The sequence below is a fragment of the Schistocerca piceifrons genome, chromosome X (genome assembly GCF_021461385.2).
Source record: "Schistocerca piceifrons isolate TAMUIC-IGC-003096 chromosome X, iqSchPice1.1, whole genome shotgun sequence".
Lineage (NCBI taxonomy): Eukaryota > Metazoa > Arthropoda > Insecta > Orthoptera > Acrididae > Schistocerca > Schistocerca piceifrons.
The window spans coordinates 73,240,704-73,265,236 of NC_060149.1; positions in this window are offsets into that span (position 1 = coordinate 73,240,704).

Sequence of the window (24,533 nt, forward strand, 5' to 3'; positions counted from 1 at the left end):
TAATTTTGGATTGTAACCATTATTGTAAGCAGTTGCTTTGATGGTGTTTAGTTCTTCTATTTGGTCAGCTGGTTCTAGTGGTATTTTGTGCATTCTGTTTAGCATTGCTCTGTATGAAGCCATCTTATGTTTATCCGGGTAGCAGGATGATTTATTAATTGTGTTATCTGTGTATGTTGGTTTCCTGTATACTTGAAATTTGTGTTTGTTGTTGGAGCTACTTGTGCAGAGATCCAGAAAATTTAAACCTACTTCTGTTTGGTGTTCTACAGTGAAGATGATGTTCTGATGCATTTTATTCATTTCTTTTGCAAGGTTATCAATTTCTTCTGTTGTGCCATCAAATAAGATTATTATATCATCAACATACCTTTTGTAATAAATTATCTTGTTTACTATCTGGGAGTTTTCTTTAAAAAATTTGCATTCTAAGTTATTGATGAAAATACCTGCAAGCAAACTGTCAAGGCAGCTACCCATAGCCAGGCCCTCTTTCTGTTGGTACATTTTGTTATTAAAAGAAAAATAGTTGTGTGATAGCACTAGTGTTAATAGATCAATGAATTCATATATTTCTGGTAATGCCAAATTTTTATGTTTAAGTAAATTGTTTTTAATTATTTCTATTGTTTCTTTGACCGGTATGTTTGTGTAGAGGTTTGCGATGTCAAGTGATGCAAACCTAGCAGTATCAGGAATCTGAATTTCCTTTAGACAATTGATAAGTTCATAACTTTTCTTTACTGAGTATGCCTCTTCAAATTTGAATGTGTTGCTAAGGATCTCATTCAGTTTCTTGCTGATTTTATAAGTTGGGCTGCTCCGAGAATTAACAATTGGACGTATGGGACAGTTAACTTTATGGGTCTTAGGTTGTGCTCGTAGACGTGGTGCATAAGGGTTCATAACAGTGCATTCATGTATATCTTTTGCATTTAAGAGGAAATCACTTTTTTTCATCATATTTTTAAGTTTATTCTGTAACTTAAGAGTGGGATCAGACTGAATTTCTACTATATTATTCTTACTGAAAAATTCAATGGTTTTGCTTACATATTCACTTTCATACATTACAACAATAGCATTGCTTTTATCTGCTTTTACTACTAAAGCTTTATTGTCACTTAGTTTCTTATTAACACTTTTAAGTATTGTATTGTCATGGTGCTTTACACTATTATTATTATTTGCTTTCTCTATTTGTTGGGTGATAAAATTGTTAACTTTGTGGCCTATGGCAATCTGATCATTCTGAGTTAGTTTTGCAGTATCACAGGCTATTTTGGTGCCTACTATTAATTCTTTAATATTATTCTCAGTCAGAGATGGGGTGATATTATGTTGAAGCCCTTTATTCAGCAAACTTACTTCTTTATCACTGAAGATGATGTTAGTTGAATTTACTAGACGTTTGGAGAATTTATGCTTAGTGGAAGGTACATTTTCATTCACCTTTGGAATTTGTGACATAAGCTTTTTCAACTTTCTGTTATGCCTACATCTGACTTTATGCTGTTCTTTCATAGCTACTATACTGACAAAATCTAATGCATGGTTGAATTGTGTGGGAGTAAGTTGTTTACCTAGCTCTAAATGTAATCTATATAACTGGTGGTCTAAAAACTGCTTCTCTCTGTGTTGGTTTCGGATTTCAGATTGGAGCCATATAATTTCACATCTTTCTTTAGCTATTTTCGCTGCTTTGCTTTGACTGTTGATGTTCACTTTGACATAGTTTGGAGTTACATTTGCACTTAAACACTTTTTATTGAACTTGATACTAAGAATTGTTTTTTCTAATTTAATTTTGTACTTTCTGAAGGCATGTAAAGGTCTTAGTACCTGGCTAGGTAGTGTCAATAACAATTTGTCCATTTTATTTGGACTGTTACTATATTCTTCATGATCTTCCTATCCAAAAGGCATGCATGAAGATCATCGGAAAGAGAGATTTTTAGTAGGGTGATATATAGAACACCCAAATATAGACTCGTATAAATTAAAACAACGCACGGTACACCGGCACTATGGCCAGGTACATACGGAAAACTATTGAAAAAATACGAAAAAAATGACATTCAGTCGGTAAAATAGAGGGGAACCTTGTATAATTACGACCAATTGATGGGAAGTTGAGGAAAATACGACGAAATATGTAAAATCACGAAAAACTTCCAAAATTAAATAAATTAACAGAGAATCGTAAAATTAGGAAAAAGGTATCATGAAATGTGGGGAACTGAGGTGGGTTATGGATACCCGGACACTCAAGACCAAGAAAGGCTTGAAAATTATTCTCTTTCCGCATTCAATTTTAACCCTCCCCCTCCCCCTGTAAACTGGGGGGGTTTTCGTAAAACGTACTCCAACGTAAGCCATATAAGTACCTGTATTACACAGAGGCGCTATATTAAAGCAGGTGAAACATGTGTGTCTCATTTCAAAACTGTGTTCTCACACATGCAGTCGAACATAGGTATTACCGAATTACAATTGTTTCTCACAAGCAATATTATTCCTTAAGTATTAAGGAGAAGAATCAATCAGTTAATCAGACTTAAGCCATTCCGTAGAGTGTTCTGTAGGAGAGTGGACTGATGCCGCTGTATCAGGTTTAATAGTGTGAGGAGGGTGTACTCTAGAGATGTGGTATAAGACAGAAATTGCTACATTATCCCACAGATGAGCAAAACTACCTGACATTAGATCAAGACTTGCGTGTGCAAGACGAATGCTGCCAATGATCACGATGCTTACTCCCTCGTAAGACATTGCTGTTTATTCGCATGCATTTGCATCCAGGAGGGCATTGGTGGTGACTCTCAACTATCGAAAATATTCATGTCGTCTCCTTTCACTGTATTTCCTAGGGAAGCATAGCCACGTCTGTCAAAATCGTCAGTACTACCAATAAAAAGCACGACCGACGCGGGAAGTGTGATTGATGTTACGTACATTTCCGACTTAAAAATACGTATAAAATACATTTATTTCATAAGAGACACAACAACAGTCTCTTCACTTCGTTCTAGCTGATTTACAAAGAGCTAGAGTGGTGGATATATATTGACGATGCCTTCGTAGCGAGGAATAGCTCGGTCATTTCCTAGTGCATCATAATAGTGAAGAGGAATGTAGTTTTATAATTCTAAAGTTTGTCACCATAGTGATTGAGGTAGGAAACTTGCAGGATGGTTGTGTGTCAGAAGCTGGACATATATGGTCCTCCATTAGAATATTAAGAGTGTTGCATTCTGCGTGACTAATACTTGGGAAACTATACGGCTTTAACAATATAGCATTTTTAGGTGCAGAACTGTGTAGCCGTAGGAATGAACTATAATCACTTTTCTTGTGCCAATACCTTCTTGGTAACTGACTCCAGATACTGGAATAATACTTCAGAATTGATAGCACAATTGATTTATATGAAATGTTTCAAACTCCATCCCTCTGAAGCTACATCATGTAAAAACCAAACATTTCCTCTTAACTCTCTGTATTTCACTGAAACACTCTCATGTCTACTATACACCAAAAAGGGGTGCTACCCTCCTCGACATGCGTGCATCTAGAGAGATATTGTGCACTTAGATGGGTTCCGTGGGTAAGATAGGTGCAGAACAGCCTTCGCTAAACAGTAGTTATGGACACAGCTTGCTCTGTTCCTTCACGAGACCTGGGATGTAGTGGTTAGAGTGCCCTCATACTTCTGGTTAGTTGTAGATTAAATTAGAGATGGTGTTGCAGGGAGGATTGGTCAAGGACAATGCTGGGGGATCTGTCAATCCCCGACTTTATCCTTCGAATGTGAGAGTACTCTGTGACTCTCAACCACAAAGGGAAAGATGGATAGTCGTAATCGTAAATTCTGGACTGTGACCGATGTACTAGAAATAATTAGATAACCTAATTTCTTTGGTATACTTTGGTGTATATGACCAAATGGACATACTGCACAGTCATCTATCTGCACTCGCAATCTAGTATATGGTACTTGCAAAGTACGTGAGGTTGATTTAGCAATTCTGCTGTGTCACTGGCTGGCGTTGAAATTATGGAACAACTGATAACGTCGCTAAAATTGTTTGCACTAACAACTGTGGTGCTTATTACAGTACACGGTTCAATATCGAAGGTGTCTTTCCCATCCCATCCATCCACTGGTATGCCACTGACTGCCACATAATGATTGACTGACACCAATTGTTTGAGATGGAGAGAGCCTTAGTGGAACACTGGATATCTGCTACTTGTCACTGTGGAGCATGGAATTAAATGTAGAGGCCACCATCTTCAAACAGTTGTTTGGAAGCGTTCCTCAGTGCTACAGACTCTTCCTATTTCCTTTTGCTTCGATGCCCTCCACATTTTTTTTCAGCAATAAGATAACAGCACATCTGTAGTGAACTAATACTCCACATGTGTTGTGAACAGCACCTTCCTGCTATGGTCAACATTAAAACAGTAATCATGTACTTGACTGCAAAATGAGGAAACAATGCTTTTTGAAACAGGAAACCGAGACATCTGCTACTGCTTCACTGTGGAATATTAGATTAACTGTATAGGTCATCACCTTTGGATAGCTGATTGGAAACGCTCTACAATGCTACAAACTCTACCAGTTTCTGTATGTTGTGATGTCTTCCACATTTTTGTCAGTGAGAAAAATCGCCTCTGTGTTTTATTTCTACCATCCTGTGTGTTGTAGGAGCCGCATAGTTTACACCATGCGATATCCAGCTTTCTGTGAGAGCAAATAGATCGAAACATGTTAATGTCGGTTTAGTTCCTGACACAGACCTCAAAGTCCTAGTAGAAAATCAAATGGTATGGAAGTGTACAAAGCTGTAGTCATACACTGCTTGGATGTGTTACAGCTGAAAAACAATGTATTAAACTGCTTGTGAAAGAACAACACAGGGACTATCTCTTGTTATCGATAGTCTGTTGAATGTGGTCTTCCTCCAGTACAGACGACAAAACTATACATGGGTCTGTCAAAGAGGCTTTAACCATTGGCCACCTGCTCCAATGGAGCAATGTATCTATATGTAATATGCTCGATGGTATTTGTTTTCGATATATCGTAAGAGAGAGCTGTGGTAAAATCTTATAGGAGGTTCTATTTCAAGGAATGGTATGAGTGGTTAAAGTTTGGATGCAGATAGTTCGCAGTTTTTTTACCTACTACAGATGTTACAAAATAACGATGAGGAGTGCCCTTGAATGTACTAAATGACTTTTAGATGCTGATCTGTATCAGTATTTCATGAATGTAATGATCTCTTGCATGACAATTTGTAATTTGAACATGCAGAATGCTCTCAAACTACACCAATTTTGCTTGTAAAACCAATAGAAATCGGCTGTATCTATTCTCATGGAATCATGACTTCTTTTATTATTATCATCACGACTGCGTGTTTAGAAATAGGTATTACCACAGGTCCTGTGTTATTTCTACTTCATAGCCTCTAATTATAAAGTAGACACCACTCGGATTATAGCTCATTGTGGAACCTAGAAATGATGCTGGTGTTCATAACACGTGAGTAGATTGCGTAGAACAGGCCCTTCTATGATGATCAAATACCTCATTAAACTAGAACGCAAGAATCTGCTCCTGTTGCGAATGATTGTTAGCTGGAAAACTTTATACACAGGCCACTAGAGGCGAGTTATGGAGCAAAAAAAGTCAGATGTCAACACGCATATGGTATTTGTTTTCGATGTATCAGAGGAATCTTATACGGTTCTTTACCAGATGATGTTAGGAGGTTCTGTTACAAAACATGCTCTCACGTTTCGATTTGTAAATGCCTGTGCAATATAGCATTGCATTGGTAAAACGGGACCTACCATAGTGTACAAAACCGAAATTTCCCCTTGAATTATAGCTTGTTGTTTTCAAATGCAAAATGATTGTATTTCTTCGACATGTGAGAAAATGGTGTGAAAGGCTTTCTGTAATGTTATTTCATATGTCTGAAATGTTTGTAATACACATGTGCATGACAGTTTACTTACTGAAACTGATTTGAATGTGAGGGACGTTGTCAAGGCAGGTAATTTCGTCCATCAAACTGAAAGAAATCACTCCGGCCTCTACACTTTTGTAGGACTTTTGCTGGATGTCGCAAGATAACGGGACGCAGAATGAGAGGGAGATGTGAATTGTATCCTGCAGTCAAACATAAAAAATATACCGATTTTGCTCATAAAACTAAAAAAATGGACTGTAGCTATTTTCGTGCAAAGAGAACATTTATTATCGTTATGATTGAGTTTTCTTTTCTTTTTTTTAAAGGATCTCACTTATATGGGATGTGTTGACGATTTATAAAAGTGTTCTCCATTGTAGAGTAGCATGCAGCTTCAGGTGGGGGTCGGGTCCAGTGTGTGTGGTCACCCAAGGTAGCAGTGCTCTGGACAGGGCCAGCATGGGGGTGCAGTGCGGTGTTGCTACATTTTAGACGTACAAGGTGCATTCCAGGTGCCTGTCATTCATCATGCTTTGTTCATGGGGCGTTACAGCCTTTTTTGCAAGCAGGTATTGTTAGCGCAGATCTACCACCTGGACCATGCAGCTGCCATGATCGGATGGCAGGCTGCGGCGGCTGGCAGTGTACAGACTGCAAATGCCTGTTCGCCTGATGGTGGGGGGCCGGAAAGCCGCAAACCAGGGAACGGTGCACAGAAACGGTAGCAGCTGGCAGTTTGAAGAAGCCTCTATCCAGAACTACAGATATGGTGGAGAGAGGGAGGGAGAGAGAGGGATGAGAGGAGATAAGAGTGACTTTAAGTGCAACAGTTTGGGACCACACTTCAAGGAGAATGCACGTTCAACTGCCAACCCTCTCTCGTGCTGCAATCTTTTGGGACAACGATTCTCCCCAGTCCCCAATACATGTGTTGCATTATGAACCATTCATTACCATGTTGGCTTTTTTCATGGCAACTTCGATGTGTAATTATAATAGTGAAGTATGTTCCATCAGGTGTGGTAAAATGTATGGGCTTCCCTGAATTTCGAATATCTGAGCTACAGGTTGATTGTTGAGCAACGCAGTGGGAGGGGTCTGTAGTGAACTCTCATGTAAACAGCGATAGATACAGTTCTCAGTTGTGCTTATAGGTAATAAACTTCTTAAACTGCTCTTTGTTCAACACCAGTATGCCGTCAGTTGAACATACACTTTCCGGTCACCCGAAAGTACATACGTTTTTCATGTTAGCCGCATTGTGTTGCCACCTACTGCCATGTACTCCATATCAGCGACCTCAGTAGTCTTTATACATCGTGAGAGAGCGACATGAGGTGCTCCGTGGAACTCATGAACTTCGAATGTGGTCAGGTGATTGCGAGTCACTTGTGTCATACATCTGTATGCGAGATTTCCACCCTTTTAAACATCCCTAGGTCCACTGTTTCTGATGTGATAGTGAAGTGGAAATGTGAATGGGACACGTACAGCACAAAAGCGTACAGGCCGTCCTCGTCTGTTGAGTGACCGAGACCACCGACAGTTGTAGAGGGTCGTAATGTGTAATAGGCAGACATCTATCCAGACCATCACACAGAAATTCCAAACTGCATCAAGACCCACTGTAAGTGTTATGACAGTTAGGTGGAAGGTGAGAAAACTTGGATTTCATGGTTGAGTGACTGCTCATAAGACGCACATCACGCCGGTAAATGCCAAACGACGCCTCACTTGGTGTAAGGTGCATAAACATTGGACAGTTGAACAGTGGAAAAACGTTGTGTGGAGTGACGAATCACGCTACACAATGTGGCGATCCGATGGCAGGGTGTGAGTATGGCGAATTACCGGTGAACGTCATCTGCCAGCGTGTGTGTGGCAACAGTAAAATCCGGAGGTGGTGGTGTAATGGTGTGGTGGTGTATTTCATGAAGGGGGTTGTTTTGCGTGGCACTATCACAGCACAGGCCTACATTGATGTTTTAAGCACCTTCTTGCTTCCCACTGTTGAAGAGTAAATCGTGGTTGGCGACTGCCTCTTTCAACATGATCGAACACCGGTTCATAATGCATGCATGGCCTGTGGCATAGTGGTTACACGACAATAACATCCCTGCAATGGGCTGGCCTGCACGGACTCCAGACCTGAATCCTATAGAACACCTTTGCGATGTTTTGGAACGCCGACTTTGTGCCAGGCCTCATCGACCGACATGGATACCTCTCCTCAGTGCAGCAGTCCGTGAAGAATGGGCTGTCATTCCCCAAGAAACCTTACAGCAGGTGATTGAACGTACGCCTGCGAGAGTGGAAGCTGTCATCAGGGCTAAGGGTAGGACAACACCATATTGCATTCCACCATTACCTATGGAGGGCGCCACGAACTTGTAAGTCATTTCCAACTAGGTGTCCGGATATTTTTGATCACATAGCGTACGCCGGAAAATTAGGGATTTCGTTGATGTGTTGAGGACGTTAAGAGAATGACATATCTGTCTTTCACAAGTGTATGTAAGGACTTTATTGACATCTTCATGGCAGACAATTATTGCAATATTGTACAAGAATAATTGAAATGACAGCACTGCACAGGATGCAACATGCCACTTACAGTCCATCTCCTGAATAGTCATCTACACCTTCGCTTCGGATAACCTTGGCGACAATCGCACTCAACGGAGGCCGGTTACTATGAGGGCGTGCTGAAATATACTGCTTCCGAATTTTTTATTCCGTTCTCAGTATCGGTTTAGGTATTACATATCATGTATAATACTTGACTGACTTTCCAGCTTCGCTGACACAAGTTGCAACCCTCTGGTGCTATAGGCCCCTGTATTGTAGTGTGTAACATGAAAGTGTGAACGTAACTACGCTTGCGCGTCAGAAACAGCGTTATGTAATCGAGTTTCTAACTTCAGAAAACGTGCCTCCAATTTAAATCCCTGGAAGCACGAAAGCTGTGTATGGTGATGATTCTATTGACATCAGCAATGTCCGATGGTGGGCTGGATTTGCTAGTAATGAAGGAAACAATAATGTCAACCTTAACGTGTCTGACAGTGCTCGAAATGGATGACTGCATAAGGCAACCGACGTGACTCATCGGAATCGGGTCGATGAACTCATCAGAGAAAATCGTCAGATGACACAGACAAAGCTCTCAGGTAAGTGTGACATATCACGAGAGCGTGTACAGGTCATCATTGCAGAACGTCGCTACAGAAAACTGTGTGCACAGTGGGTGCCTCGAATGCTCGCTCTTGACATGAAACAGGGGAGACTTGACATCTGTTAAACATCTCGTTTGTAATTTGAACGTGAGTGTGATGGGTTCCTTAACAACACTGAGCGGGGTGGCGCAGTGGTTAGCACGCTGGACTCGCATTCGGTAGGACGGCGGTTCAAACCTGTCTCCGACCATCCTGATTTAGGCTTTCCGTGATTTCCCTAAATCGTTTCTCGCAAATACCGGGATGGTTCCTTTGGAAGGGCAGTACCGATCTCCTTTCTAATCCTTCGCTAATCCGAGCTTGTGCTCCGTCTCTAATGACCTCGTTGTCGACGGGAAGTTAAACACTAATCTCCTCCTTCTCCTCCTCCTCTATGACAACATTGGGACAGGTGATGAAAGATTGGTTCACCATTTTGAGCCCTAAAATTTATAGACCATCTTCGAGAACTTCACTTTGATAGTGATGACGCGGTTCAAGCAGGGGTGAAGCTGTGGCTCCATCAACAAAGTCAAACATTCTACAGCGACAGTATCAACAAACTGGTCTCTCGTTCGGAGAAATCTGTTCATCGCAGGATAACTATTTCGAGAAATAAATAAGAATAAAGATGCTGAATGTTAATGAGATTCGTCTTATTTACAAAGCTTGAAGAGTTTTCTCGTAAAAAATTCTGAGACATCAATATTCAGCACGCCTTCGTATGTTTACATGTTTATGATAAGTGTGCCCGGATTTTGTGTTCAACATTACCTATGACAACCACACCATTTATGTCATGGCTTCAGCACAACCCGGCAACCTGAAGACATTAAACGAATATAATCGGTCGTAACATCATAAATGTGTAATAATATAACTAAGGTGTAGTTTTATTAACCATCAACTTTGACGCTGTTACTGACAAACACGGTGAACAGTTCTGCCGAGAAATTTCTCAAATGGGAGGCTAATGGAATACTGCAAATTTCTCTAGCTACTGCGAGCCCTTACGGAGCTACCGTTGCTGAGTTTAAGTATCATCGGAAACCTTTTCGGTCCTTTGGTCCTCTTCAGTTATTCGTTCTTTTATTCCTTTGTGTGTTAACAGATATTTTGCTTTTTGCACCTGAAAGTCTTTCTGTCAAAGTTTGTTTTTTAAAGTACACTACCTAACAAAAAAAATGTGAAGCACTCAGAAGACATGGTAAGATATGATCAAACATCACTTCCTACGCATACACACCATCAATGGGTATGTAAATTATTAGAGTTTCACCTCTCTGTGACAGTTAAAACGGCCAGGAGAGTGCACAGTGCTGTTCCTGTTTGGTGTTATTACCTGGCCTGGTGGGTATATACGGGGCGTGAACAGCGTCAGATTTTGAGTGATCACTGTGGACATGGAGATGCAGCGTAATCCAGTGAAACAGCGTTATCAGCATCCTACAGAAGGGTTCTCTTTGAGATCTTCGTTTTGCCAGCTGGTCGAATAGTGCAAAATCCTGAAATTCGCCTAATATTAAACAGCATGGGAACGCGAGAACATGCATAATCATTGCTAAGGTTCCAGCCAACCATGTATGACCACCACAAGTGAGAATCGCCGTATTGTGCACAAGTATATCATAACTCCTTCACATCTGCGCCTACCATAAGGAAGCGAGGAATAGACTCCTTGCAACATTCTGCGGCATCCCATACCATTGTTTAAATACTAGCAGCAACCGACTTGAAAATTACCATCCCATGTAAAGGCTGCTGTAAACACCATAACACAAAGAGCTGCGTTTGACGTGGTCCATGACAAGAAAGTAATGACTGACAATGAACGTCGTTGCTCTGTGATCAGCGAAGAATCATTTTAGTGCATGTATACCACTCAAACTGCTAATTGGATATTTCAAACACAAGAAGTATGTTCTCATCATCGAAAAACAAGAACTCATTCTGTTACAATGCACAACAGGCAGGAATTTCATAAAAGTAAGGAACTGATAAACCTACATCGAAGATACCTCACATTTCAGTAATGGATAAGAAATGCTTAAACCTTTTGCAGATACTGATTTCTGGAATTAAATGGAGTTTAAGTACCATTCATGGGAAATGTTTGAATACCTCAAACTACCGAATGCATCTCGACAAACATGGGTTATCGAAACTGCTGTTCAAGCAGGACTGTCTCAATTCATCATATTCCAATTTTAAATTGACAGCGAGACGAAGCCAAAACGTGATTCGAGCAAATTTGGCAATTGTAAGCTAAGTAATGGCGAAGTTTACTTCAATTCAGAGTTCTACCTACATGATAATTTACAGCACGATTGGAGTAATAGCCTCTACAGCTTGCTCGATATGTACGCTTATAAGGGACTAAAAGAAGAATACGGACGTATGCCCAGTCGATGTGAATTTAAGAAGTTAGCATCCATTATTGTAATAGAGAATGTGTTAGATGACGTTCAGTTTGGCTTTAGGGAAGGTAAAGGCACCAGAGAGGCGGTTATTATGTTGCATTTGATAATGGAAGCAAGGCTGAAGAAAGAACAAGACACACTCGTAGAATCTTTCAACCTAGAAAAAGCGTTAGCTACTGTAAAATGGGGAAAAATGTTCGAAATTCTGCGAAAAATAGGGGTAAATTATAAGGCAAGACGGGTAATATATAATATGTATAAGAATCAGGACGGAACAATAATTTTGGTAGGCCAAGAACGAAATCTCCGAATAATAAAGGGCGTAAGACAGCGATACACCTTCTGTCCATACTCTTCAATCTATCATCGAAGAAGCAAATAAAAGAAAAGGTCTGATTAAAATCCAGGGTGAAAAGGTATCAATGATAAGATTCGCTGATGACATTGCTATCATCAACGAAAGTGAAAGACAATTACAGGAGGTGCTGAATCGAATGAACAGTCTAAGGAGTACACTGTAAACCAGAAAAGACCAAAGTAATGAGAAGCAATAGAGATGGGAGTAGCGAGAAACTTAACATCAAAATTGTTTATCTAGAAGTAGACGAAATTAAGAAATTCTGCTACCTTGGAAGCAAAGTAATCCATGATAGACGAAGCAAGGATAACATAAACAGCAGAGTAGCATGGGCGAAGAGAATGTTCCTGACCGATAGATGTTTACTGGTATCACACATAAGCCTCAATCTGAGATAGATATTTCCGAGAATATGCGTTTGGAGCACAGCATAGTATGGTAGTGAATCATAGACGGCAGGAAAACAGGAACAGAAGAGAATCGAAGTATTTGATATGGTGCTGCATAAGAATGTTGAAAATTATCGTGACATAAAAGATAAAGAATGAGGAAGTTCTCCACAGGATCGAGGAAGAAAGCAACATATGGAGAACACTGACAAGAAGAAGGGACAAGATTATAGGACATGTGTTACGACATCAGGGAATAACCTCATTGTTACTAGAGGGAGCTGTAAAGGGCAAAAACAGTAGTGAAAAACAGAGACCTGGAATACATCCAGCAAATAATAAAAGATGTGGAGTGTAAGTGCTACTCCGAGATGAACTGGCTTGGTGCAGGAGAGGAATTCATGGCGGGCTACATCAAACCAATCAAAAGACTGCTCACTAAAAATGTAATAGGCTGCTCAAGAGAGATTGACTCTTCAGAAACAGGTCCTTTTGATGATCGTTTAGAATTTGAAGTTTCAGAAAATATTCCGTCAAACACAGCAGTGAATGCGTTAATGCTAAATTACTTCTTCTTCAGTAGCGCTACAGCCTTTCGTGAGCCTTGGCTTCTTCAACGATCTTCCTGCACGCTTCTCGGTTATTTGCTGCTCTTTTCCACCCCGGACACCCATACTGGTCACATCTACTACTGCGTCGTCAATCCATCTTCTTCTAGGTCTCCCTTTTCGCCTAGCTGAATGGCTCACACTTTTCATCATTTTCTTTGGAATTCTATCCTCTGCCATTCTCTCCACGTGTCCTAGCGACCGTATTCGCTGTGACTTCACAAACTTTATTATGTTCCTACCTTGTATTAAATCTTGTATTTCGGTATTGCAGCGTATTACCCAGCCTTCTTTCTCCCTTATTGGACCATAGATTTTGCGTAGTATTTTCCGCTCAAAGGTTCTTGGTGCATTTTCATCATGTTCTGTCAACGTCCATACCTCTGACCCGTATGTGATAATTGGGCGGACTAGGCAGTTATATATTAGCAGTTTTGTTTTTCTTGTAACAAGGCTATTTCTGAAAAGTTGCATATTTGCAAATTAAGCTCTATTTCCTACTTGTATTCTTTCCCTTACAGCCTTTCCAATACTGTTATCATTTGTTATTAGGGTTCCCAAGTAGCTAAAAGAGGACACTCCTTTGAAGCACTTCACATTGATGCTTATGTCTTTAGGGGTTCTTCTGGCCTTATATTGTGACATTACCATACATTTTGTTTTGTTTTCATTTACTATGAGACCAATTGTTAAGGCTTCTGTTTCCATTGGCCGGTTTGTTTCTTAAAGTGTATTGATATTTCTTCCTACTATAGCAATGCCATCAGCGTATGCACACATAACTATCTTATAAACCATACACGTCTCACAGGAACTGTACAAAGGCTCATATAAATATACAGATGTAGCAGCACCTCCAAAACATTTTATGACGGTATCTCAAAGTACATACATTGTTATTGTTGCTCAGGATTTCTGTGATGTACGTGGACAATTGGTAGATATGGATGTAATGTTCGTTGGATCCACAAATGGTGGATGTGTTATTAGAACATTCTCCACAAATTTTATATGACAGAAACCATTCGTACATGTAAAATGCAGCATAATGCGTAATTATCTCAAAATTCACTGGCATGGTCCAGAAACGACCTATGCAGATATAATGAAGACCTAAGGACCTTAGACGATGTGGGTACAATTGTATATGGAAAAAGCTGTGAGAAATTTGGATAGATACATGATATTTACAAACACACCACAAAGTGAAAGAGACACAGTAGTAATAAGGAAGAAGAAGGCAGCTACCACAATGGTCGGTATGCACGTCTCACCACCCTGTCCACAGAGGTAGAGCCTGTGAACTACATTGTGCGTAAGTGCTGAAACATTTTGGACTCACTCTCTCTCTCTCGTGTGTGTGTGTGTGTGTGTGTGTGTGTGTGTGTGTGTGTGTGTGTGTGAGTGAGTAAGTGTGTGTTGATGATCTACGCTGTGCATGTGTAGAAGCACGAATACACCCCCAGAATAATGGCTCCCATTGTCCAGGGTTCTGGATACATAAGACTTTCCACTTTCACATGAGGTCTTGTGAAAATGCCACGGATAAGATGCCACTATAACTATAATCTCAGGATTTCTGTCTTAGTACACTACTGGCCATTAAAATTGCTACACCAAGAAGAAATGCAGATAATAAACAAGTATTCATTGGACAAATATATTATACGAGAACTGACATGTGATTACATTTTCACGCAATTTGAGTGCATAGATCCTGAGAAATCAGTACCGAGAACAACCACCTCTGGCCGTAATAACGGCCTTGATACGCCTGGGCATTGAGTCAAACAGAGCTTGGATGGCGTGTACAGGTACAGCTGCCTATGCAGCTTCAACACGATACCACAGTTCATCAACAGTAGCGAGTATCCAGAAAGGCCCGTACGGGACCTGCAACATGCGGTCGTTCATTACCATGCTGAAATGTAGGGTTTCGCAGGGATCGAATGAAGGGTAGAGCCGCAGGTCGTAACACGTCTGAAATGTAACGTCCTCTGTACAAAGTGCCATCAATGCGAACAAGAGGTGACCGAGACGTGTAACCAATGACACCCCATACCATCACCACGGGTGATACGCCAGTATGGCGATGGCGAATACACGCTTCCAATGTCCGTTCACCGCGACGTCGCCAAACACGGATGCCACCATCATGATGCTGTAAACAGAACCTGGATTCATCCGAAAAAATGACGTTTTGCCATTCGTGCACCCAGGTTCGTCGTTGCGTACACCATCGCAGGCGCTCCTGTCTGTGGTGCAGCGTCAAGGGTAACCGCAGCTGAAGTGTTGGCAGAAGAGCCAACGCCGTGTTGTTAGAGGAGGCCGAAATGCACGCTTTTAGCTCACGCAGACTGGCGTGAGGTCTGGAACAGGTCAGAGAAATAAGACTAGCAAAACAGGAGGTACTGGTAGAATACTTAACTTTAATCCACAATCGGTGTACATCTCTCTTGACTGTACATAATTTCCAATTCAATATACACTGGTAATGGCGCCTTGCTAGGTCGTAGCAAATGACGTGGCCGAAGGCTATGCTAACTATCGTCTCGGCAAATGAGAGCGTATTTGTCAGTGAACCATTGCTCGCAACGTCGGCTGTACAACTGGGACGAGTGCTAGAACGTCTCTGTAGACCTGCCGTGTGGCGGCGCTCGGTCTGCAATCACTGACAGTGTCGACACGCGGGTCCGAAGTATACAAATGGACCGCGCCCTATTTAAAGGCTACCACCTAGCAAGTGTAGTGTCTGGCGGTGACACCACAGCAGCCATGGTCTCCGAGCTTATAGTCCATGCTGCAGCAAACGTCGCCTCCGAGCTTATAGTCCATGCTGCAGCAAACGTCGTCGAACTGTTCGTGCAGATGGTTGTTGTCTTGCAAACGTCCCAATCTGTTGACTCAGGGATCGAGACGTGGCTGCACGATCCGTTACAGCCATGCGGATAAGATGCCTGTCATCTCGACTGCTAGTGATACAAGGCCGTTGGGATCCAGCACGGCGTTCCGTATTGCACTCCTGAACCCACCGATTCCATATTCTGATAACAGTCATTGGATCTCGACCAACGCGAACAGCAAAGTCACGATACGATAAACCGCATTCGCGATAGGCTACAATCCCATCTTTATCTAAGTCGGAAACGTGATGGTACGCATTTCTCCTCCTTACACGAGGCGTCACAACAACGTTTCACCAGGCAACGCCGGTCAACAGCGGTTTGTGTATGAGAAATCGGTTGAAAACTTTCCTCATGTCAGCACGTTGTAGGTCTCGCCACCGGCGCCAACCTTGTGTGAATGCTCTGAAAATCTAATCATTTGCATATCAGAGCATATTCTTCCTGTCGGTTAAACTTCGCGTTTGTAGCACGTCATCTTCGTGGTGTAGCAATTATAATGGCCAGTAGTGTATCTTCAATTTTATTGAACAGATAACGTTCATGGACAATTCTTAATTACTTGTTGTAGAGTAACTCTCTTCTGCTTGACACTGGATACTTGTTCGCAATAGCTCGAATCAGATCTCTATCCAGCCAGGCTGGTGTAGAATTTTCCTAGTTTTCCTAAATCACTACAACTATATGCTGTGACCGTTCTTTAAAGAGGCTTCTTCTTGGTTCGAATTTCCTGTAACTGAGCTAGTGCTCTATTTCTAATCATCTCGATCTTGTCAAGACATTTTAGTTTTACTTCACTGTTATAAGATTATCGCCCTGAGTATCTATATGCCAACACCTACAACATGGCTGCATTTCGTTGCAAGTAGCCAGCAACGTTTTAAGCTGTTTCATCTTTAATATATACTGCTTGAAAAAAAGTGAAGCAGCCAGAATGGAAGGAGGATGATACGTCATGTTATTTTAGTGATCACAAAATCGAGTTACGTTAACAAAGAACTTTATAGAATGAGCCCACTTATCAGTATGACATCTTATCCCTTGTGGCCTAGTTGCGTACTCTGATTTGCTTGCGAAGAGTGTTATAGCGCCATTGTAGCATCTCCTGACGGATGCTGGTCCGCAACTGTTGCAACCTGGATACTGCACTGTGCAAAGATTTGATGTTCGACCTGGTTCTTCATGTTTTATCTGTGACGAATCTGAGAAACAAGCTGGCCTTCCGAGAAGCTCACCATCACTCAGTCAGTTCATAGATACATGTGTGCACGCGAGGATGATGGATGCCCGTGTTGTACAATTGTGAAGTCAGCGTTCCCCCAGTCCCAACAGGGAATCATATAGCGCTCTTAGAAAAAAGTGTTCCGAGACTGTTACCTGAAATGCTCCTCCATGATACTGACAAGAGGGAGATTGAGTTAATAATTAAATCACTAAAGACCAAGAACTCTCATGGATATGACGGGGTATCTAGCAGAATACTGAAGTATTGTTCCACGTATATTAGCTCAGTACTTAGCCATATCTGTAACTTTTCCTTTAGCAGTGGTCGGTTTCCTGACCGATTAAAGTACTCGGTAGTGAAGCCACTTTATAAAAAGGGAGACAGGGATAATGTTGACAATTATAGACCTATTTCTATGCCATCGGTGTTTGCTAAAGTTATCGAGAGGCTTGTATATACAAGGTTACTGCAGCATTTAAATTCACATAATTTGCTGTCAAATGTACAGTTTGGTTTTAGAAATGGCTTAACAACTGAAAATGCTATATTCTCTTTTCTCTGTGAGGTTTTGGACGGATTAAATAAAAGGTTGAGAACGTTAGGTGTTTTCTTTGATTTAACGAAGGCTTTTGACTGTGTTGACCACAAAATATTACTGCAGAAGTTGGAACATTATGGAGTAAGGGGAGTAGCTTACAATTGGTTCGCCTCCTACTTTAAGAACAGAAAGCAGAAGGTAATCCTCCGCAATATTGAGAGTGGTAATGATGTTCAGTCCCAATGGGGCACTGTTAAATGGGGCGTTCCCCAAGGGTCGGTGCTGGGGCCACTGCTGTTCCTTATTTATGTAAATGATATGCCTTCTAGTATTACAGGTGATTCAAAAATATTTCTGTTTGCTGATGACACCACCTTGGTAGTGAAGGATCTTGTGTGTAATATTGAAACATTATCAAATAATGTAGTTCATGAAGTAAGTTCGTGGCTTGTGGAAAATAATTTGATGCTAAATCACAGTAAGACTCAGTTTTTACAGTTTCTAACCCACAATTCAACAAGAACTGACATTTTAATCAGACAGAATGGGCATGTTATAAGCGAGACGGAACAGTTCAAGTTCCTAGGCGTACGGATAGATAGTAAGCTGTTGTGGAAAGCCCATGTTCAGGATCTTGTTCAGAAACTAAATGCCGCTTTATTTACCATTAGAACAGTATCTGAAATAAGTGACATTTCAACACGAAAAGTAGTATACTTCGCATATTTTCATACGCTTATGTCATATGGTATTATTTTTTGGGGTAATTCTTCTGATTCAAAAAGGGTATTTTTGGCTCAAAAACGGGCTGTTCGAGCTATGTATGGTGTAAGTTCGAAAACCTCTTGTCGACCCCTATTCAATAGTCTGGGAATTTTGACATTGCCCTCACAGTATGTATTTTCTTTAATGTCGTTTGTTGTTAGCAATATTAGCTTATTCCCAAGAGTTAGCAGCTTTCACTCAGTTAATACTAGGCAGAAATCAAATCTGCATGTGGAATGCACTTCCTTGACTCTTGTGCAGAAAGGAGTGCAGTATTCTGCTGCATCCATTTTCAATAAGCTACCACAAGAACTCAAAAATCTTAGCAGTAGCCCAAACACTTTTAAGTCTAAACTGAAGAGTTTCCTCATGGCTCACTCCTTCTATTCTGTCGAGGAGCTCCTGGAAGAGATAAAAAATTAAGCAAATTCCAGTGTTACATTCTTGATTTTCTTTATTTAAACTAACGACTTGTTTCATTTTATGTGTTTCTACAATCGTGTTATAATTTCATGTATTGACTCGTTCCATGACCATGGAGACTTCTCCTAAATATGGTCCCACGGAACAATAAATAAATAAATAAATAAATAAATAAATAACAACCAGTAGTGACCTATAGTCATACCGATGGCTTCCCATGCCCCGGCACCAGGGGTAACACTGCCGTGCCTCTCTGAAACATTGGAAGAATGAGACCTCCCACGATTCACCATCATACTCATCGATGATAATCATCCAGGGGTAGTGCAGGACTGCAATTCATCTCTAAACTCAATGTGACACCATTTTTCTACAGTGCATAGTTCCCAGTCACGGCACAACTTCAAACGGAGCCATTATTGTTTAAGTGTTAACGGTATCCTATGCGCAGGCCAGTAATTCCCTAATTTGGCTGCTGCTGGTCTCCAACCGATGATGTGGGATGATACACAATGTTGTAGGGAGTCGATTATTTGTATTTGGATGGCAAGTGTAAGTGTGAAACGGTTACGATGTGCTTGGTGCACAATGCAGTACTCTTCCTGTGTGGTGGTCATACATTTTCGACTGGAACCTTGACAATGAGTATATCTGCCCCACTTTACCATATAATCGCCGGCCGCGGTGGTCTCGCGGTTCTAGGCGCGCAGTCCGGAACCGTGCGACTGCTACGGTCGCAGGTTCGAATCCTGCCTCGGGCATGGATGTGTGTGATGTCCTTAGGTTAGTTAGGTTTAAGTAGTTCTAAGTTCTAGGGGACTGATAACCACAGCAGTTGAGTCCCATAGTGCTCAGAGCCATTTGAACCATTTTTTACCATATAATCTAACAATTGGCCACTGTCACATCTGACTGCCCTACAATTTTGGATAGTAGAATGGATGTGGTCGTTCGAGGCCAAACAGCGTGTTATGCCAACTTTCACAAGAAAATCCCTAAAACTCTTGTTGCATGCTTACAGAGGCAAGGTAGTTAACTACACACAAGGCATCATCAAGGTGGCAGATTTAGAAATTGGCACGAGATTAAAAAAATTAAAGATGGTAGATGCTGAGATATTCAAAAATTGGCAGGAAATTCGAAAACGAAAGATAGTGATATTGGGATATTTAAAAATTCGCGGGAAATTAAAAAATTCAAGAAGGCAGACCAGCCCATTTGCACTATACTGCCCCACTGCCCCATCGCTCCCTCCCCCACATCTCTAGTCAATCAGAGCATAGTATTAAAATGATAAATTAAAATGGCACCAGAAATGCAGCATAAGATTACATTATCTTCACTTTAACGTCAAACACATGCATTATTTCTGTGAAAGTCAAAGATAGTTGTGTACACACAAATACATCTCGCATTTTTTCTGCGAAAGCCGAAGATAGTTGTGTACACACAGATACCTCTGTACCTCATTGAAATGATGTGTAAAACCGTTGTCAAGGTCAAAGACATGTGGTACTGCTTTGATATTTACGTAAAATTACGTACACATACACACATCTGGCGTAATACTAAACTGATGCATAAAATGGCACCAAGTTTGATTATTCACTTGAAAGTCAAAGATATTTGTATAGATATTAATACGTCTGTATTTAATCAGTGTGGCATTAAAATTATGCATCAAACTGGCGTCAAGTTGCATTATTTCATGAAAAGTCAAAGATAATGACTACACTTAAATATCTACCTCGTATTGGTAGCCGGCCAGAGTGGCCGAGCGGTTCTAGGCGCTACAGTCTGGAACCGCGCGACCGCTACGGTCGCAGGTTCGAATCCTGCCTCGGGCATGGATGTGTGTGATGTCCTTAGGTTAGTTAGGTTTAAGTAGTTCTAAGTTCTAGGGGACTGATGACCTTAGAAGTTAAGTCCCATAGTGCTCAGAGCCATTTGAACCATTTGAACATATTGGTAAAATGATATGTAAAAATAGTGTCACGTTGCGCTATTTCCATGAAACTAAAAGAAATGTACGTAAAATGGCGTAAGATATGTTCCCCCTCTGAACTATGTAAACACACACATGGTAAATGGGTAAATGGCAGACAGTTAAAGAGCAAATGGGAATGGTAAATGGAAATGGTTAATTAGTAAGTGTTAAATAGTTAAGTGGTTATATAGTCAATGGTCAATAAAATTACACTAATCTGGCCGAAATCTGTATCAAATCGCTCCAAAGCTGTACCAACTTGCTTCAAAGTGTTAGAAAATGCCTCCATAACGGCAAAAATTTACCCCAATACGGTAACAAGTAACTCAGTGATATTAAAACAAATTTCCCTGTGTACTGTGCCGTTATTCAAAGTTCATTTCACAAAATATTTTTTTGTCCTATCTGTTTGCCTCATCATTTAATTTCATCTTTCATAGGTGCGTGTGTTTTTCTTGTGTATTTCTAAGCATGATAGTAAATTTCATATATTTCGATCTTCGCCTTGTCATTAAAAGTCATTTGACAACATTTAAAATAACTTGAACTTTTTGTGGCACATTCAGAAAAAGTATAAATATATGTGATCGCTGGCTTTTTCATCAGTAAAAGAAAACACACACGCACATGTGCACATGTGAGAGCGGGCGCGTTATGGGCGTTAGTGCAGGCCCCCTTGCTGCAACAGAGAGAGCCTAGTGTGGGGAGTTACCTCCACACGTTTGAGCTCTTCTGATAAGACACATAGCCAGCCAGCTCTGGTAAGATAGAGACAGAGAGACTCGCTAACATAATGTTACGTGAAGTAAAAGCTATAGAGAGAATGGGAAGGAAAAGAAGAACTCAAACAAAAACTCTACATATAAACTTTATTATTATTTTTTCCATACAGTGTTTTTACATACAATGTTTTTCACTGTATGACCAATTAAGAAGGATCATTAAATTTCTATCGAAAACTATATAATTTATAGTTTCCAAATATAACATTATATACAGATACTCACATTTTCAGTTTTTTTACAGCGTATTTTTCGCTATCTGAGCAGCTACGATAGATAATTGAATTTCTATTAAGATAATGAGAGGATGAGTTTAATATTAAAAATGGAACTCACCACAAGCTACGGTTTACAGTTTACATTATTTGCACTTTTACAGGTTACTGTTTCACAGTTACTTATTATTTTACAGGTATTTGCATTATTTACAGTCATCATCACAATAACAATAATTTTCATATAGTAGTGACCAGAAGCCACAGCATTTAACTTATCGAGAATTATATGGCCTTTGTCATTCTGTGCAGATAAAGCAAGTTGATATTGTTTAATAGTGGAAGCCACATGTTACTTTGACTGAATAATGAACTAGACACTGGGTTTTACATCTGAGTCCATTACACATTGTCTGTAGTTGACTTTGGTTCGCCGCAGCCTCACAGTAACCGCATTCGCACAAGATATACTGCGTCAACTCAGGTCCTGAGAGCCTAATATATCACATTAAAACTCTAAATATCTATGACGATACTAGGCGTGGGGTTCATAAATCGTCATAGATATTTAGAGTTTTAATGTGATATATTAGGCTCTCAGGACCTGAGTTGACGCAGTATATCTTGTGCGAATGCAGTTACTGTGAGGCTGCGGCGAACCAAAATGCGGCCATCATTTTGAAATAAACAGAACCTGGATTCTTCGGAAACACTATCTGATGTCATTCCTGTTCCCAGTCACCTCGCTCCATACACCATTGCCGTCTAGCATGTTTCCGCACATTCGCACTTAACTCATGGCGTAATAAAAGGCAACGGCCTGTCACACCCGATAGTGTACGATGTGACACTGACCCACTGTTGCGCCAGAGCGGAGGAGGACGCAGATATGTCCTGCAATGTCATTCGAATGATGTGTTGATCTTCTTGCGGCATAGTCTGGCTGGTGCGACCTGCCTCGTCTTGTGGTGTTCTAAGTCCTTCAGTAAACCATTTGGCACACATTCGTTGCACCGAGAAAACACTTTCTTTCCACATGAGCAGCATTTTCCCCGATGGATGCATCACAGTCTTTCATGCCAATAATGCGACGTCTTTAAAACTCACTGTGTTGATGATACGGTTCGCGCATACGTCTGCAAGGCTTCCTCCACTTCTGCTCAAGTCACACTGATCCATTACCTTCGGTTTATGGTGACAACGGGAACCGTAGACATGTTTTACTAGTAGGTGGTGTTGTGCCGCGATATCTTCTCGGACTCACTGCTTGCATTCATTCGCATTTTTTTTTTTTTTTGTGATATATTAGACTATCTGTGTCTGTGGAGCGCAGTTTTACGTGATTTGGCGGAGACTTCTTTTGATATGTAGCCATGGTGAAAGTCGAAAAGAAGGGTTTTCGAAATATCCACAATGGCCATTCCTATTGCAATTGGTTTATAAAAGACTAAATTTTCGTAAAAAAAATAATGCCCCTTTGAAAAATTGGTTTGGCAATTAATGCAGCTGCACCATATCTGCCATCTACATCTACATCTACATGGATACTCTGCAAATCACATTTAAGTGCCTCGCAGAGGGTTCATTGAACCACTTTCACAATTCTCTATTATTCCAATCTCGTATAGCGTGCGGAAAGAACGAACACCTATATCTTTCCGTACGAGCTCTGATTTCCCTTATTTTATCGTGGTGATCGTTCCTCCCTATGTAGGTCGGTGCCAACAAAATATTTTCGCATTCGGAGGAGAAAGTTGGTGATTGGAATTTCGTAACGAAAAACGTCTTTGTTTTAATGATGTCCAGACCAAATCCTGTATCATTTCTGTGACATTCTCTCCCATATTTCGAGATAATACAAAACGTGCTGCCTTTCTTTGAACTTTTTCGATGTTCTCAGTCAGTCCAATCTGGTAAGGCTCCCACACCGCGCAGCAGTATTCTAAAAAGAGGACGGACAAGCGTAGTGTAGGCAGTCTACTTAGTAGGTCTGTTACATTTTCTAAGTGTCCTGCCAATAAAACGCAGTCTTTGGTTAGCCTTCACCACAACGTTTTCTGTGTGTTCTTTCCAATTTAAGTTGTTCGTAATTGTAATACCTAGGTATTTAGTTGAATTTACGGCCTTTAGATTAGACTGATTTGTCGTGTAACCGAAGTTTAACGAGTTCCTTTTAGCACTCATGAGGATGACCTCACACGTTTCGTTATTTAGGGTCAAGTGCCACTTTTCGCACCATTCAAATATCTTTTCTAAATCGTTTTGCCGTTTGTTTTGATCTTCTGATGACTTTATTAGTCGATAAACGACAGCATCATCTGCAGACAACCGAAGACGGCTGCTCAGATTGTCTCCCAAATCGTTTATATAGATAAGGAACAGCAAAGAGCCTGTAACACTACCATGGGGAACGCCATCCTATGATGTTTCTGTTCTTATGTCCAGTAGCTTTCGCACATTCTACATGGTTTTCCAAACACACACTTATTTATCAGCTTGAAAATTTCCCCTTCGGCCTCATTGATTGTACTGATGCGCTTGTGTGCGTAAATCTCAATGTGTGGAAACATCCAGAGAGTTTGTCAAACTGATAAAATCTGATAAATCTTTTTTTAAACCAGTTTATGTTGTAAACATTGTTTCAGATTTCCGGATGAATAAAATAGTTTTTCTTGTCATATGAGATGGAAAAAAATTTCTTTATCCTCCTACTAGTGC